Below are 17507 nucleotides of genomic sequence, written 5' to 3'. Positions count from 1 at the left end.
AAGCAGGGACCATCACAGCTCCCGCTGCCTCTCACCAGCTGTGGGCGGGGACAGCCTGTTGTGGCCAGTGGCCTCCAGAGACTGAGTGTGGTTGGGGTCATGCCAGAGACCTGTTCCCCTCACGAAGCCAAGAGGGCATCGGCGTTTGCAGGCAACACACGTTCCCAGATTTCTCCCCGTCTGCTTGTCTGTGCAGTGCTTGTTGTAAGGATTAAACATCGGGGGGAAGCCAGCCCAACACTTTGGGCCCCTCCTGACTGCCAGGCGTGTCTCTAGCCCTCGCTTTACCCAACAATGAGGTAAAGAAGTAGATTTTGAGCCTCGGGAGCTTACTAACCCTAACCCACGGTGACCCTGCTCTAAGGGCCAGAGCCAGATTCGAAGTCAGCCCTTCCAGCTCGCAAAGTCAAGCTCCTGCTGAGCCTGGTCCTGTGCTAAGACATGAACGCTCCTCTGCTTTATACAGTCCCCTGCCACCTGCCCGGTCCCCAGGGAGGGTGGTGCGCCCCAGCATGCCTGCTGCATGAGCCCGCCACCCCCCTCACTCACCCCGGCCACCGCAAGGCAGCCAGCCCAGCGGGCCGTGGAATGACACTCCTGCAGTGAGTCCCCTTTGCCCCTTTACTAATTAAACCATATTAACAAGAGAGTACATTGTTTCATGGACATCACCGCGAAGGAGGTCTCCTCAGGTCTTAGGCCCCACAGGGGGGTTGGCATGAGGGACACGGGGCCTGGAATGGAACCCTCTAGGATGGAGATCATGCACGGTCATTCTTTCTGCCATCCCCAGAGGAGTGGTTTGCAGGGATGGATCCTGGTCCCTTCAGGAGCCAGAAGAGTCCCCCTGGACCCACGAACTGATGCACAAATGCCAGTCTTCCACTCCCTGGGGGAGGGGCCAGGGCAGCAGCGGGCCCTTTGTAAGAATGTAATCAGCTAAATGAGTTCTCGAGGGCTACATGTTTGGAATTCATAAACCAACACCAGCCTTCTTCCCAAAGTGCTTCTCCTCTTGGAAGAGGGGGCAGGCAGGGAAGGGAGGCAGGGGAGGCGAGCTCCTTGCTGCAGAGCAGTGAGCCCGAGCCAAAGCCTCGCTCTGGATGAAGACCTGGATCCCTGGCTGGCTTTGGGGTTATGTGTGACAGGCGGTTGTAGACGGAGGACAAGGACCAATGATGCTACCACAGCTTTGCGTTACCACGGGGTGTTAGGGTTCACCAAACGCCTTCCCTGCCTGCAGTCTTCCAACAGCCCCACACGATCACAGTCACCCGTTCAGGAAGACCTTTGTCTCCCCATTTTATAGAGGGGGTCACCGAGGCTCAGAGAGGTTCACTCCATTGCCCAAGGCAGTGACTGCCTCTCTGAGCCTCGGCTTGCCCACCACTAGGATGGAGATCATGTACGGTCATTCTTTCTGCCATCCTCTCAGGAGGGCGTCTTATTTCCGTTCTGTACCCAAGGTCACTCCCTCTGCACGTGAGGTGACGGGGCCTGGCTGTGAACCTCAGCTTGTTGCCTCCACCGCCCATCCCTGTGTCTGCACCTCCCCCCCCTCCAGTCCCCTCCCTCGGTTCCCGAGGACCTTAGGACATCTGCTTCAGCTGCTTGACAAGCCCCTCTCCTCGGTCCACGGCCCTCTCCTGGCTTGTGCATCCACTTATTTATTTAAACCCGTCTGAATCAATATTCTCCACCGCCACTCGGGATAATAAGTTCCATAAATCAACTTGGCAACTGTCCTGAGCCCTGCAGAGAGTGTCGCTGGCTGAGTGTCACAGAGCGGGCGCGAGTGGCCCTCGGTCACAGACACGTGAGGACCTACTGTGCGAGGCCCTCAGTCAGTCACAGACACGTGAGGACCTACTGTGCGAGGCTCTGGAGGCGGCACTGTGCTGAGGTAGGCCAGGCCTGGCCTCTTCCCTGGGGGTGGAGAGTAGGGAGAGAGGATGGATTTTTTTTAAACTGCAAAAAAGACAGAATGGAAAAAAAATTAAAAATAAAAGGATACACTTAAGGGAGAGAGAGTAGTAGAGGGCAGAGGAAATCACAATGGCAGGTTGTTCACGGATCTGAGAAGACAGAGTTTAAGAACGGGACAATTAAACGTCAATATATGGATTGAAGGCCTGACGGGACTTGTCGAGGAAGCGGCAAGGTTGCTCCCTGTGAATAAGGGACACCCTGTCCTTGCTCCTGCAACCCTGAGCTGTGTGTCCTCTCGCCTCATCTCTCGGACTGGTGACAAGGCATTTCAGTCCGCTACATGGCTAACCAGCATCACTGTAAGCAGCTTGAAATTCTCCTTGAAACAAGGAGGAACATAAATCAATACAGCACCGCTGTCCACCAGCGCAGGACAGTCCATGCTGCATGTGCTCTGCTCCTGGGAGCCCCTCCGAGCTCCAAGCTCCGGTGGAGACTCGGGCCATGGCGGCCAGGCACAGGCTCCGAGGGAACCGCTGGGAAGGAGAGGGCGCGTGTCCTTCCCACACTCACAAAAGGGTGCAGGCGTCTCTTTCTCTCCTTGCTAGGGAGCTCTCCCCTCTGAGAGACTCTGTCCCGGGGCCCGCCCCACCTCCTGTCCCCTTGGCCCTTCTCCCTGCCTCCCGGGCCCGGTCAGTGCCTGGAGGTGATGCGCCGAGCACAGTGCACACTCCTTCCCGGCATTCCTCCGGACTCGCGTGCCTTCTCCGTTATCCGGGCTCCCACTGGAGCGGGAGCTGCCCAAGTCCTGGGGCAAGAACGGTTCAGGGTCGCATCGCTGGCCCTGAAAGAAGAAACAGAGGGTCTTGGGTCTTACAGTTGTCTCTTGTTGGTTTAGGGGGGAAAAAATCAAATGTTTTGTTTACATTTCTAAGTGGACAGGTCAGCAGTGGGAACTGGTGCAGCTGCGGCTCAGCAGCTCTCTAGTATAGGGGTGTCGAACTCAATCAGAGAAGGGGCCAAAATCTAAAATCCAGCCTAAATCGCAGGCCGAATGGTTTACTGAACAGTCATAAACTGTCATTGTGATGGAAACGCAGCGGAGTGCAGTGATGACAGCACGGTGCGGGCCACATTGCAAGGCCTGGCGGGACGGATTTGGCCCGCGGGCCTTGTGTTTGACACATGTGCTCTAGAGCTTTTCAATCGGCAAAACTGCGGCTCTCTACCCACCACACAGCGCCCCCTCCCCCTTCCTCCCAGCCCGGCAACCCCCATGTGTTTCCCGTTTCTGTGAGTCTACACTGAGTGAACAGATTATGATGATCTCTGAACGCATAACAATCTGGCCACTATATATATATATTAGAGGCCCAGTGCATGAATTCATGCATGGGCGGAGTCCAGCCAGCCTGGCCAGGGGGAGGGGACATGGGCGGTTGGCTGGCCTGCCTGCTGGTTGAACTCCTGGTGGAGGGGACAATTTGCATATTAGCCTTTTGTTATATAGGATATACACTGAGTGGCCAGATTATTATGTGTTCAGAGATCATCATAACCTGGCCACTCAGTGTATTTTAGGTGCCCTTCCGTGTCTGGCTTATTGCACTTGGCATAAGATCCCCAAGCCTCGTGGATGCTGCGGCGTGCGACCAGAAAGAAATCTCTCGCTTTTGAATGTGACAGGATACCGCCATCCTTTTCCCATCCCGCGTGAACCATCTTCACAAGGGCTGTGCGGTGTCCCATCATCCGGGTAAACCATGGCACACTTCATCGAAGCTGTGTTGTTGGCTGCTTAGCAGTGGTGCTTGTTTACTGGAACTCAGTCGCCCTGTGCTGGTCCGTGGGTCTGTGTCACCCTCGCCGTCCCTCACACCCACTACCATTTTTCATGCACTGACAGGGAGGAGGGGGAGTGGGTCTATAAGAATGCACTTTGGGAGCCAGATCCTGTACCTAGAAATGATAAGACCATAAAAGTGGGAGACTTTGGCAGGTTTTTGGTGCTGTTTTCTGCCTTTACCAGGCCTGATTCAGTCCTTGGAAAGAGAAAGACAGACACAGAGAGAATTCTGGTAGTAGAAAAAGGTTTCGGGAACTCCTTCACGGGGTAGCTTGCGGGACTCCGAATGGAAGCTGTGCCACTTTGGGGTCCAGGGGACAAAGTGGTTCTCCCACTTCCGCTTAACCTGGCTCTGGGGTGATGGGAACTGAGGGCTCATAATGACACCATGGACCTGGGCAGTGGCCCCCGAGAAGGGGAATCTGCATCATCACCTCAGGCAGCTGCAGCCAGCGGAGGCAGCAGCCGACACCCTGTCCCACTCAGGATCCTGGGGGAGAGGCAGGGCAGGGTGTGCAGGGGCTGGCTCATTCCAGCTCCCTGAGAGCCTGCAGCCAGTCAGTTGTTCAGTCATGGGTGCTGGAAGCTGGCCATGACAGGAGTATTTATCCCGGGCAAATCTGCACACACCACCTAGCAGGGCTTTTTCCCGGAGAGCCGGTCTTCCAGCACAGGGGTTCAGAAGACACCCAGAGATTGGACTTGGAAGAGGTTTGAGGAGCCACTGACAAAGTTGTGGACAGGGAGGGGGTGGGAAGCACAGGGAATGGTGTACCCCGCGGGCTGGCCACGTGGGGCTGAGGGGTGAGGGACAGCAGCTGTGTCCAGTTCTACAAACCTGAGCCATTCAATACGGTAACCACAGATAGCACTTGAGTACTTGAAAGGTGACTACAGTGAATGGAGAACTAAATTTTTAATTTTTATCTCATTTCAGTTCATTTAAACTCAAGTAGCCACGTGTGGCTGGTGGCTATCTTATTGAATAGACGTCTCCAGAGCCATGGGCTGCTGGCCACCCCACTGCCCCGCACTGCCTTCCCGTTTGCTGCCTCGCAGCTGGTTTCAAGCAGGTCCTGGGAGACTCTCCCAGCACCCGCTGCCCCTCCACCTGGGGACAGGCTCAGAGTGGCCTTCCTGAAGCTCAGGGCCCAGCCCCAGCCCATGGCTCCCTCGGAGCAGGACCACAGAGGGAAGCCATCCTTACACCTAAGGCTGGTATTGGGCTGCCCTGGGCCGGCAGTCAGTCCCAGCAGCTGCTTCCTTCAGATGCTTGAAAATGAAAAGAGGTGCTACAGCCAAAACCGGTTTGGCTCAGTGGATAGAACGTTGGCCTGCGTGCGGACTGAAAAGTCCTGGGTTCGATTCCGCTCAAGGGCATGTACCTTGGTTGCAGGCACATCCCCAGTGCGGGGTGTGCAGGAGGCAGCTGATCGATGTTTCTCTCACATCTATGTTTCTAACTATCTCTCTCCCTTCCTCTCTGTAAAAAAATCAATAAAATATTATTTTTTTTTAAAGAGGTGCTACAGGGAGCGGTTCTTTAATCCCTCTACCACACATCAGGGGAAATGCTGTCTGTCATCCATAAATAATAAGATCGCTTCCGCGAAGCTCAGGGCCTGCACTAGTCTCAGGGCGAACACTGTTGCCAGAATGTCGTCTGGGAGTTCCCAGTAGAGGTTTGAACTGTGCCAGTCTCGAGGATATCCTCTCCCAGGGCACCCTGTCTCTGGGAGGGAGCCCTGGAGGCACTCAAGAGCTGATTTTTTTTTTTTATCACCATTTATTGAGAGTTTTCTTCATGCCAGAAATGGTGCTCGTCCTGTGCGTTCCTCACTGTGATGGGCTCTAGGGCTGCTGTGAGAAACCGCTAGGAACTGGGCAGCTTGGAGCAAAAATAAATAATAAATAAATAAATAAATAAAATCTCTCTCTTCACATCCTTCTTCTCTTCTGCATCACCACTTTAGGCAGCCGCAGCCAGCGATGTCGCAGCCAACGGTCTTATCAAGATAGTTATCATTGGATGTAGGCTCCACCCAGCTTGATCACAAGATCCTTAACTTACATCTACAAAAGTCCTTTTCCACACGAGGCCGCATTCATAGGTTCCTGGAATTTGGGATGGATGTATATAGGGGGGAGTAGGGGAAGCAGTGCTACACTCATCTCATTTGATCTTCGCAATAACTACAAGAAGGAGGTGAATTCACTCAGATGGTTAAACAACCTCAAGGTTTTAACGACTTTACTCAGTAGCAGTGCAGTTCTCGCTCTTGGAAAGTCTGGGGTGTATACTTTTGGACGGATGGTTTCTAGGGGAATCTTGTGGCTTCTCTGTCTTATGGCCTTGAGGCCACCCTGGTAACATCCAGCCAATAGACTACAGGGAAGAAGGAGTGCAGAGAGAGAATGTGGATGATCAAAAGCCTGATACTTAACCCCTTGGCCTGGAAGTGACAATGCATGACTTATTCTCAAGTTTCATTTGTGAGGACCGTCACATGGTCCTGCCCAGCTGCAAGGGATCTTGGGAAATGTAGTCCTGGATAAGCAGCTGCTTCTCAGCCTGAATACAGCACTATGGGCTCTAAGAGGCATCAAACTTGGTTGGTCAGCAGGCCATGACTGTCACAGTATCATTCATTCATTTATTCCTCTTTCATACACTTGACTCATTTACTTATTTTTCAGAAAGAGGTACTTGGAGCTCAGAAGACTTAAGTGATTTGACTGATGTCTCAGAGCGTTTAAATCGTAATTCAGTAACTGTATTAAGGGTCAGCTGGATTAAGTGTCCCTCCTTCATGTGGGCGTGTTCTATCATGGAACTTAGCTCCCTAGGTGTTGTCTATCCTTGTGTGGGTCAGGAACAAGGTTGATGAGATTTGTCTACATGCGCCTTCCCCACCCCAGATACTCTGTCCTTTGTCCTAGATGCTCAGATTCTCCTTCCCCTGGTCCCACTGTCCCTCTGGAGATCCAGGAGCGAGAGCTGGTGTCACAGAGGCAGGGGCAGAGGTAGCATAGAGCAGCGTTTTTCAACCGCTGTTCCGCGGCACACTAGTGTGCCGCGAGATGTTGCCTGGTGTGCCGTAGGTGCAGACAAGACAAGAATTTTATAATTTTTCACTATTTTGTTTACTTAATATTTCATAATAAAGTAATTATAAAATACTTTCTTTGTGTTTATTTGATTCCTATTCAAGAGAATTACTTTATATATAGTCAATATAGGCACAGAGTTAAATTTTTTAACATTTTCTAATGGTGGTGTGCCTCGTGAATTTTTTCATGAAACAAGTGTGCCTTTGCCCAAAAAAAGTTGAAAAACACTGGCATAGAGCTAAGAGCTGGAGAGGGAGGAGGGGGCTAAAAATCCATGTGAGTCAGATGTCTGAGGTGGCGTTTTCCAGTTTGACATGTGAGGGGTTTTGGTGCAGCCATAGTCAGGAAACATTTAGGACCAGAAGAAAAATAGAAGCATTACTAAATTATGAATATTGTCCACTCTCATGTGTTTGAAGAAAAGTGGTGACTTTCTGTTTAAATCGTTTAAATTCCTTTCATTAAAACTTTGTGACCACAATTCCATGCAGGGGGACTGCGCTGTGATGGGGTGACCACAGGCCCCTTAGCCCACATGTGTCAAACACAAGGCCCGCGGGCCAAATCCGTCCTGCCAGGCCTTGCAATGTGGCCCGCACCACACTGTCATCACTGCACTCCGCTGCGTTTCCATCACAATGACAGTTTATGACTGTTCAGTAAACCATTCGGCCTGCGATTTAGGCTGGATTTTAGATTTTGGCCCCTTCTCTGATTGAGTTCGACACCCCTACCTTAGCCCAAAACAGCTGTGTGTACTCCAGTCAGCTCCTCCTCTCCCCACAGTGTCCCGGTTTAGGTGGTCATCTTAGCCTTGGAAGACACTGGCTTCGAGTGTGTAGGTCCCTCCGCAGGCCAGGTGCTGCCCTAGGCTGGAGACGGTGGCCAGTCCACCTCGGGATGCCAGGCCTGGCTCAGGTCCTGGCACATTGCAGGTGCCGAGAAGCAGATGCAGGAACCAGGAAGGGCAGAGCTGTATTTGGGCCCCGGCCTTTGCCCGCGGAACACCAGGCTCCTCCTGCTGTGCTGGCTCTGCGTCCCGAGCTCTCCTAGCGCCTGTGTGGCGTGGGCCACGCGTGCCAGAGGGATTCAGAGCGGGGAGCTTCGCACGGCTCTGAAACTCCAGAGAGCTGTTCCCAGGCCTCTCAGTGCAGAGGACAGGCCTGGGACAGCCCGCAGGAGCCGCCGTCCTGGTCCTGCCACGGAGGACAGCCCTCAAGTCTCCTCCTGCACCTCCGGAGGCGGCGGACGGATGATGAGGTCCCCGCTCGAAACATAAACATGCGATAAAGGCTTGAATGTGCTCTCTCCAGAGAGGAACTTTCGGCTCCGAGTTGGTGAAGTGTGCATTGACTTTTCATTGTGCGTAGCTTAAGCCCAGTCTTACGTTTTTGAAATGAAAATATTTTTTATATCATTTGTAATCCCAACAGCTGGCAAATCCACTATTTGTATATGGAATCTCTCCTTCTGGGATTTTTTTTTTTTCCTTCAACTCCAAGTGACCTGCGTGGAAACCCCACATGACAGACAACTCCCAGGCTGGTCTCATGCTCAGACGGACGCTAGTTTGCCCTCACCCCCGCCCCCTGTTCCCGTCAATGTCTTAAGACCCCAATTTGTTGCCCTCAGGGGTCTCAGTGTGTTCCTGAACTTGCCTGGCCCTTTACTCTTAGCAAACCAAACGAGACTGAGCTACATCTGCCCCCTCCCCCCCACCTTTGGTCTCAGCTCCAATAGTAACTCAGGGGCGGAGAGGCCCAAGGTGAGCCCCGCAGAGGTGGGCGGTGCAGGAGTTAGGCACAGGCTCCAGAGCCAGGCCCGTCTGGGTTCAGGTCCCACCTTTGCCACCAGGGCCACCATGGAGGGCAGGTGGGTGATGCCCTGTACCAGGGCTCCTGGCACACAGTGCTTCCGTCATCAGGTCCTGGGCCTCCACTCAGAGAACAGGGGTTTTGCTGGTTCCATAAGGATCCTCACGCATTAGCCATGCCATATGCTGCCTGCACCTAGATAATGTGGCAGAGTTGCCACCTAAAAGATGGAAAAAAATGATACATTTCTCATATGTGTTGTTGTGAGGGTTCGAGGGGTGAATAAATACCCCAAAACACCTAGGACAGCGCCTAAGGTGTAGGCAGCGCTCACAAGCTCGGGGGGAGGATCTGGAAGGTTAGCTGCAGTGTCTGGCCAGCGTGTTCCAAGGCCAGCTGGGCTGATGGCCACATGTGAGTCCAGAGCATGATCCAGTTTTGCAGTTTCTGTCCTAAGCTCCAGTGTAACCATCAGAAGGCCAGGAAAAGCCATCCTAGGGCCCAGAGCCTCCGCCAGCCTCCTGCCTGGCCAGCGTGCCCCGTGCAGGTCCCCGGCTCCACGGAGGGCATTGCAGACACAACACGGCCGGCTGCGTGTCCTTCCCACACCCTCCTGTGGAAGAGGAAGGCTGGCAGGTGTGGGTTTTTTTAATTTTTATTAATTATGGTATCACATAATTGTCCTCATCCCCCCATTCCTACCCCAAACCCCTCCCCACATATGCCCCCACCCCCCCCCCTGTTGTCCATGGCCACCGGCCAGGCCCATATGCATGCACACAAGTTCTTTGGTTGATCTCTTCCCCTGACCCCCACCCTCCCCTACTTTCCCTCTGAGGTTTGAGAGTCTGATCGCTGTTTCTCTTCCTCTGGGTCTGTTTTTGCTCATCGGTTTTATGTTGTTCATTATTTCCTCTAGATGTGTGAGTGTGGAGTTGTTTTTTAGCCCATCTTCTGTTTGGGACCGCTGAAAAGCACGGTGCTTAATGGGCCCCGTGGAAAGGGAAGTGAAGTTGATTCCATAGACTGAGCAGCGGGCGGCGAGGTCAGAGCAGGATGAATGAGGACGCTATAAACGCACCCAGTGGCCCATGTCTCTGCGGGCAGAGCGCTCTGGTTTGGGAGGGGGGCAGAGAATTCAGTTCTGCTGGGGAAACACACGAATCAGGCTGAAAAGGCAGAACTCCGCGGACGGTGGATGGGCCGCAGTGGATCTGCAGGACGGACGCTGAGGTTGGCTGGGCATTGCCGCAGAGGCGCCTGGGAGGATGGAGAATCCAGGGCCACCCCACCCCCACCCCCCGGCGTGTCCACTCCGGAGCTGGGCCTTCCTTACCCCCGCCTGTGCCCTCTGAGGGGACTCTCAGTGCTGTTTTCCTGGGGTGACAGGTCATCCTATTTACCAGATGTTCCCTCCCGGCAAATGTGTGTGGCCACACACACCGTGAACGTCTGCTGAGTATCCTCTGTGCCCAGACCCCGAGGAGCACTGGTGGTTCCGAGGGACCGAAGGCTGCCCTCATGAGCACTGAGAGACCCCCCGCGGCCAGTGGGGAGACGCTGCTGACGGGCTGTGGCTTCCCGGGGCCTGAGACTGAGGGACTCCCTGTAGCCTCACAGCAACCCGGAGAGAAGTGCCCTGCCACCATCGCCCCCATTTTACAGATGCGGAAACTGAGGCCAGAGAGGTTACTAGGTCCAGGCGCCCTAAGGGTTCTCAGCCAGGTTTGGCCCAGAAGTGCACATGGAAATCCTTAAATTCTTTCTCTTTTTTTTTTTTGAACACATGCCAGAGTGAGCCACAGTATCTCTTCAAATGAGTATACCTTTTATATACCTTTTGCCCAGTAATGGCACTTCTAGGAACCGAGCCTACGGGGGTTTGATATGGAGCGCCAGAGATGAGGTCTTGATTAGAATGTGGGACATGACCCACATCCTTGCTTAGAGGGGTTATTTGTTAAACACGGTGCCTCCGTGTTCAGCACGGGCCGCGCACGCCGGCCTGGACAGACACCTGCACCGCACACGCTAACGGACACGCCCAGGAGCACGCCTGTGTGTGAACAGCGCTTTTGCCTGCACGGTGGGGCTCCTGGCAGTTTTCAATGGCTTCTTTTTGCTGGTCTGTGGCCTCCAATTTTCCTACAGTGAACATGCACTACACCTGTAATAAGAAAGAAACTCAATAAAAGGTATTGAATGAACAAATCAACAGCCAAATGATTCTCTCCCAAGAAGGAAGTGGCTGTGGCGGCTCGGCCAGGACCCACCTCCCTCTCCTGGGACCTGCTGGCCGTGACAGTGCGAGGTCGGGGCGTCTGCCTGGCTCCCTCCCCGGCCGCCCGGGCAGGGGGTCATTGTCAGGGGGTTTGGCTCTCCACAGTCTGTTATTGTCTGGCTTCCGGTGATCTCCCGCCCCGATGCAGGAGAGTGACAGTTCTACCCCGCTCCCCCTGACCCCCCAGCCCCGAGCCCTGACCCAAAGCTCGCTGGTGTCTTCTGACCCCAGGCAGCGCCGCCGTCCGTCAGTCTGTCAGTCCGTGGTGAGCCAGCCTTCCCCAGGTCACCCAGAGGTCGTGTGGCGCCCGTTTCCAGCTGTGAATCTGACAGATACATCCACCGCTTTTCTTCAGTCCCAATTCTCTGAAACAGAACGATTCCCAAACTGACTGTCCAGCTTGACCTTGTACCCCGACACCTGGTCTTGCCTGCTGGACACCTCCGCTTGGACAAGCAGGGAACTCGAAAAACTACCCCGGCCCGTAACGGGATGTCTGAGTCTATTCCCACCCTCAGTTCCCTCTCCTTTCCCACAGGCGCCCTCCCACCCCCGCCCACCAGCTCCCAACCGCACAGTCATCCCTCTTTGCCCGCCCCCCCCCACCACTTCACGTTTCACATCCCAGGGGTGCGCACAGCCTGTGACATCAACCCCAGCAACGTCTTTTCCGCTTCCCACCATTGCTCCAACCCCTCCTTCTCCCAGTGCCTCCCCCCGCCCCCCAAATCAGCCCACCCCCTGTGGACCATGTTATGTGTGACGTCTTTGCAATGGAGTCCTGATGCCATCTGCCCCCCACCCCCCACTCCAAAACCAGTGCCCCTGGGACCAAGCCACAGTCCCCAACCTTCCATCCAGCACCTCCCACAAGGCTTCTCAGCCTCATTTCTCACCCCCCACCCACATTCACAACCTCCTCTGCACGGCAGCTCTGGGCGCAGAACCACGGAGTCTTCACACAGAAAGGCTGTCCTGTCCCCAGGCCTTTACTGGTGCCGGGTCCTCTGTGGATCGCGGTCTGAGGTCCCTCCGCCTCCCCAGGTGCACCCCCTCCAGGACGTTCAACATCATCTCGTCCTCACATGGTCCTTCCCTGGCTCCCATCCCACAGGGTCAGTCAGTCCCTGCTCCCCCTCCCACAGCCTTTCCCTGTATGCCTTTCCCAGAAAGGCTCATTTTCCTCTCCTTATTTGGGGGGCAGGGGAGTGTTTCGGTGAAGACTGTGCTGTCCTTGAGCCCAGCGGCCTTTCTGACGTGTCTCCATGCCCGTGAGCTTCGCTGGCGGGAGGTCCGGGCCAGGGCAGGAACAGGTCCACATGGCCAGCAAACAGATGGGTGCTCCGGCTCTGCGGCCTGGTCCGAAGTGGCCCTGGTCCGAGTGGCTGGGAGGAGGGGGCCCAGCAGGCCCAGCCTCCAGTGCCAACCCAGGAGGCTGTGAGGCAGAGACCGGAGGCTGTGAGGCAGAGACCGGAGGCTGTGAGGCAGAGACCGGAGGCTGTGAGGCAGAGACCGGAGGCTGTGAGGCTCCCCAGCAGAGGAGGAGTGAGGACCGTGGCGGGACCCGGTGTCAGCCATGGGGGCAGTGCCCAGGAAGACAGAGGAACGTAGTCAGGGGGCGGGGGGAGTAAAGTAAATGTCAGTGCCATCCCTGCCCAGTGCCATCGACCTGCCTGACCACCCCCAACTTCGATGCCCCCCCTGGAAGGAGGAAGGAGGCAGGTAGATGGAGCTATGGATTTGCATAGAATTCCGAAATAGCTGATGAGCTTTCCTGAAGATGACTGGATTTTTCTGCTCCAAGCTCGGAGGGGGAAGAGACACAATGTTCTAGAAGGGGAAGTCACTATCTCACTTATCTGAGCCGTGTGATCTTTGCATACATGAAGCTGTGCACATGCCGGTGCCCAGTACAGTATGCGTGACCTCACGGAACGGGGGAGACTGTGGGATTTATTGCTCTAACGGGGACAGCTCTGAGACCGAAGGGGGTGCTGTTCGTAACTGCATCAGGACGGAGGCCTGCATGGCACTGCGTGTGGCTATCCTGTCGCTAACCCTCCCGCCGTCCTCATGAGAAGGTAACGTGTGTGTCCATTTAAGATAGGGACCCATGATCAGGATGTCTAAGTCATGAGTCCAGAGCAAACGAGGGAGCCACAGCTCAAGCCAGGTGACCACCTGCCACAGCCCTGTGCTCTCCTCTCTGCACGGACTCCCCTGCCGGGGCTGTCCCCCAGCCCCCCACTCCTTCCCTGCCGGCTCTGTCATCTCTTCTCTGACCAACAGAGATATAATCCAACATATGCAATTTTAAATTTCCAGTAATCACATTAAACAATAAATGGAAAGGAGTTTAACAGTTTTAATACGATATTTAAGCCAATATACCCAAAATGGTGCTACCCTGTTTCCCCGAAAATAAGACAGTGTCTTATATTAATTTTTCTCCCAAAGTTGCGCTAGGTCTTATTTTCAGGGGATGTCTTATCTTTCCATGCGCTAGGTCTTATTTTCGGAGGATGTCTTATTTTCGGGGAAACACGGTATTCAACATGTAGTCAATAGAAAACAATTACTCATGAGATATTGTAGATTCTTTTTCTTGCTGTGACGTCTTGGAAATTGGTGGCCGTTTTACCCTACAGCACGTCTTTGTTTGAACCAGCCACCTTCAGAGCCAAATATCAACAGTACAACGGTTGAAATTGCTTTTGAGAGCCAAAAGTTTTTAAACTTAAACTTCTTCTAACGCCACTTGTTCAAAATAGACTCGCCCAGGCCGTGGTATTTTGAGGAAGAGCCCCATGTGGCTCCTGAGCCACAGTTTGCCGACCGTGAGGGGTAGGCACTACTTTTGGACACCGGCAGCCAAGTCCGAGGGTCTCGGGCACACTGCCATCTAGTGGACGGAAGTTCCTTGGACAATCGCCTCCAACAAAACTGCATCCCAGCAAACCGGGATTAGCACCATTTTGGATATATTGGCTTAAATATCATATTAAAACTGTTTCACTCCTTTCCATTTATTGTTTAATGTGATTACTAGAAAATTTAAAATTGCATATCTGGAATTTTATCTCTGATGGTCAGAGAAGAGAGGGCAGAGCCGGTGGGAAAGGGTGGAGGGCTGGGGGACAGCCCCGGGCAGGGGAGTCCATGCAGAGAGGAGAGCACGGGGCTGTGGCAGATGGCCACCTGGCTTGAGCTGTGGCTCCCTCGTTTGCTCTGGACTCATGGCTTAGGCATCCTGAGCATGGGTCCCTATCTTAAATGGACACACACGTGTTATTACCTTCTCTGCCAGCTTCATCATCCCCAGCTTTATCATCTCCTACTGAGCAATGGGAAGCCCCAGCAATGTGTGCCTCTAGGGCGGGGAGCCAAGGAGAAGGGAAAGGCCGCCTCTAGGAGTCCCGGTGATTGGCTCAGCAGTGGGAGTGGGGGAGGGGGAGACAGGAGCCCAGGTGCAGGAAGCGGAGGCCCAGGAGCAGGGAGGAGGGTGCTCAGCTGGCTCACCCAGAGGGCAGTGGGATATCTGCTTGCTCTGCTCCAGGGATGCTTAGAGTTTGTACCGTGCAGAGACAGGACGCCGGCCTAGCTTGTTCACCTGAGGAGTCTAGAATCCTTTGAGATAATCCAGAAGAACACTTCTCAGAGGCTATTTTGCAGAATGCTGGTACCTTATGATGCCAGTAGGTATTGACCAAAACAGACTTCTTAGCCACGGGACCTTTCCGAACTTTTCATATTGTGCTCCTGCTTAATAGCACGATAGGAGTATGCAGAACTTCCCAGATTCACTTAACTTTGGAACCCTGTATTTTAAAGGGACTTCACTTGGGAAGTGTTCCAGGGGACCCAGTTTGAGAAACACAGCTGTAGTCCAACTCTGCTTTTAGATAGATGATATTGTAGATAGATAGATAGGTAGATAGGGAAGTTGAGGCCCAGAAAAGGCCTGAGGCAAATCTGAGGTTCACAGAGATGCGGCATAGCTAAGACTGGAATTTCAGGGTTTTGGGGTTTTTTGGGTTTTTTTACTCCAATTCCCAGCAAATTTCCTTTACTTTTCCTATTCATAGCATCCACCATTTAAAAAGTACAAAAATATCCACAAAATTATACAAGATATCCAGGTGCCACCACCTGGCTTAAGAAATAAAGCATTGCCAGGACTGTAAACCCTCTCTCCCCCTGGTGTGCCCCTCCCCCCAGAGGAACCCAATGCTAAATTTATCATTTACGGAAATCTCCAATGGAATTTCCAATAAAACCCCATCATCTTAAGAGTGTGCTCTTAGCCGAAATCGGTTTGGCTCAGTGGATAGAGCGTGGGCCTGCGGACTGAAAGGTCCCAGGTTCGATTCCAATCAAGGGCATGTACCTTGGTTGCGGGTACATCCCCAGTAGGGAATGTGCAGGAGGCAACTGATCGATTATTTTCTCTCATCGATGTTTCTAACTCTCTATCCCTCTCTCTTCCTCTCTGTAAAAAATCAATAAAATCTATATATTAAAAAAGAGAGAGTATGCTCTTAGCATCACCCAAGGTTTGAAAGTTGTGATGGTCTTAGAATTAAAAACAAAAATAAACTACCCACTCGGCCCAGAAGAGCAAAGACAAAAAGCTCATCTCGAGGGTCCTCAGATAACCTACCTGCAGCGCCCAGCAAGGCCAAGGAGTGTTAAGATTCTTCCCCTAACAAGTGGGCCCCACACATGGCTCATTAATTCTGTTAGACGTGGGGGCGTTCCTTGTTTCATTCTGTGCCAGACTCCCGAGGCATAAATCACTGCACCACCCCTCCCGTCCACGGGCCAGATGGGGAGCCGGGTGTGCATACATGTTTAATCGCGGAATAGTAAAAATATTTGCTTTCAGTAGCTGGGAGCTACTGCGCGGAGGTAGGGCTGTCTACTCGGGGCTGCCAGACCTCATTCTAATGAGAACGGAAATAAAGGCTGATTAAATCAAATTCCCCATAGTGTAGAGCCACTTAAATAAATGTTTCATATTGTTTGCATGATGCTTTTAAAATGTAACAGCTGCTTACGTTGCCATTACCCTGGACATAAATCATTCATCGCCGTCACCGCTGACAGAGCGGCACTCGGCTCCTTTTCTCCCGCTGCTGACATTTTCATTGCGAGGGGGCTTCTCAGACAGGCCGCTTGGGTTCCCTCCCCCTTTTTTTACCCGCGTGCTGGGCAGCAGGAGCGCGATGTGGCAGGAAAGGCAGGCAGGAAGCCAATGGGTATTTATGTAGGGCCTGATTGCCTGTTGGGCATGCCATTGGGCTGGCCTCATATGTCATCTTCACCACAAGGTGGCGCTGCTGTCCCTCTTTCATAGAGGGGGGACCCCTGAGGCCTATGGAAATGAAGTCACCTGCCCAGGGTTCCAGAGGAAGCCTGTACGTGAACCCCGATCTGTCTGAGCCTCAGCATGTCACACAGGCTGTCTGAGAAGAAAAGACACATCGCTCTCCCAACTCCACACACCTCAGACTGTGTGGCAATGAGGCGACCCCTGGAGGCAAAAGCAGGATGTCAAGAACCAGGAGAGCCTTTGGGCTGGGCGAGGATCTGAACTCCATTTCCTGGCCCAGCACCCTAGTCCAAGCCCTCATCATCTCTCTCCTGTCCGCTGTGGCAGCCTGCTCCTGGCCTCCCTGCCTCCAGGCCTTCCCCCTGCAGCCCATCCCTCACTCAGCGGCCTGAGTCGTCTTATAAAAGTGTAGGTCACATCACGCCATTCTCCTGCTGAAAAGCCTCCCTCTTATCAGAAGGCCGACCTCCTTTCGTGGCCCGTGTCACATGACCTGTGTAGGCATTTGCTTGTCCTTCCCTGCCGCTCTCCTTTGTGGGGAGACCCACTAAAGTCAAGGACACCCTGACTTTTCCTGATCCCCAAGCTCACCCCTGCCTCAGGACCTTTGCACATGCTAGAACCCTCCTCTCCTCCCCCTTACCCCCAGATCTCATGGCAGACTCCAACCTGTCACTCAGACCTCCGCTCAGAGTCCCCTCCCCAGGAAGGCCCCCCTGGGCCCTCCATGGACCGCTGTCCTCCCCGAGGCACCCTTCATTGCCCTGTTCTGGTTCATTCACTTGGCAGCACCCTCATGGCCTCCATTGCTGAGCTTGCTGGTTCCGTCTGCTTTGCCGGAACGTAAGCACCATGAGAGGCTTCTAGGCTCTTCCCTGCTGGTGCCCAGCCCTGGAACGGTGTCTCTGACAGAGCAGGTGCCGGTGAACATGGATGGAATAGACAGATTCGCTTGGCACAGCCATTTCCCCGCCTCCAGCCTGGGCTCACCCCCGCCTGGCTTCCAGAAGTGGAGAATTGAATTCTGAACTCAGTCCCCAGCCCGTTCTCCTCAGTGAGGAAGCTGAGAGGGTCTGCTTTTCTCCACAGCAGGAAGGAGAGTGGACAGGGCACCTAGAACTGGGGGGAGGCTGGAAGGGAAGGGGTGTGGTAGCCACAGACCTGGAGGGAACGTTTCAGCCAGGGCTGGGCTGG

General features: G+C 53.7%; 1 protein-coding gene across 2 annotated transcripts in view; it reads left to right on the top strand.

The window, feature by feature from the left end:
- The window catches only part of KCNIP1 (potassium voltage-gated channel interacting protein 1), a 234043-nt gene that overhangs the window by 26465 nt on the left and 190071 nt on the right, over positions 1–17507 (top strand). The gene's annotated exons all lie outside the window — the stretch shown is intronic.

The sequence above is a fragment of the Pipistrellus kuhlii genome, unplaced genomic scaffold, assembly GCF_014108245.1.
Source record: "Pipistrellus kuhlii isolate mPipKuh1 unplaced genomic scaffold, mPipKuh1.p scaffold_m20_p_8, whole genome shotgun sequence".
In the NCBI taxonomy this organism is placed as follows: domain Eukaryota; kingdom Metazoa; phylum Chordata; class Mammalia; order Chiroptera; family Vespertilionidae; genus Pipistrellus; species Pipistrellus kuhlii.
The sequence above is the reverse complement of the archived record's forward strand: the minus strand, read 5'-3'. Positions and strand labels throughout refer to the sequence as shown.